Source organism: Sorghum bicolor, chromosome 9 (genome assembly GCF_000003195.3).
Source record: "Sorghum bicolor cultivar BTx623 chromosome 9, Sorghum_bicolor_NCBIv3, whole genome shotgun sequence".
Lineage (NCBI taxonomy): Eukaryota > Viridiplantae > Streptophyta > Magnoliopsida > Poales > Poaceae > Sorghum > Sorghum bicolor.
Window position 1 is genome coordinate 11,928,115 of NC_012878.2, and position 879 is coordinate 11,928,993.

Below are 879 nucleotides of genomic sequence, written 5' to 3' on the forward strand. Positions count from 1 at the left end.
GGGGGGGGGGGGGGGGGCACCAGTCGGCACTAGGGTGGGGTCGGCGATGTTTCCCGTGGTGGATAAGTTTCATGTATATTTTGCATTGGAATCCCTCTTTTCAGCTTTCATAAAATTCACCCTGGAAAATACAGAATATGCAAAACTCATGGAAATTTTTAGTTTAAACACTAAACTAATGTGTTTTTATGTTTTTCTTTGGGTCTAAAGTTCTAATAAAGTTGACGTTATCAACCATCAACAATACCCCCAAGCTAAGTCTTTGCTAGTCCCATAGCAAAGTTGACTTGAAATAATATTTTTAGGGTTTCTCATGTTTAATTCCAACAAATACTTGAGCATTGAATTAAAAAAAATCTTCTCTGGATTATAATTCATCAATCTATCCTTCAAACTTATTCTTATTCCTTTCAACGTGGGGCTCTTCAATAACCGGTAAACTTTGTATAATATCGTCTTATCGAGCAAGTAACCTAAATAGGGGAAGAATCAGAGTAATCTCTGATTAGGCACCTATAAGCCTATCAATCCTATCAACGGGAAGTGGACTACAGAGAAATCAACGCAGCTATAAAGTCACCTACGTGAACTACCACTGTCCGACTGATCAGGGGACATTCACAAGCAACCATAGCCCAGACACCACGTCTACGCTATGAATCACTACTCCGATCTAGAAGCTACCCAAATGGTAGTACTCAATATAATATGAGTTGTAAACCAAAGACGAATACAAACAAGTTGCTTACTTGAATCAGAAGGGTAAATACAAAAGTACCTCAGAATGTGGTTCCGGGCGAGGGAGCCGAATCCAGACGAATATAGCTCCTGAGGAAGCTCCGATAGGCCGAGACTCCTCTGAATCTCTACTCCTCTACT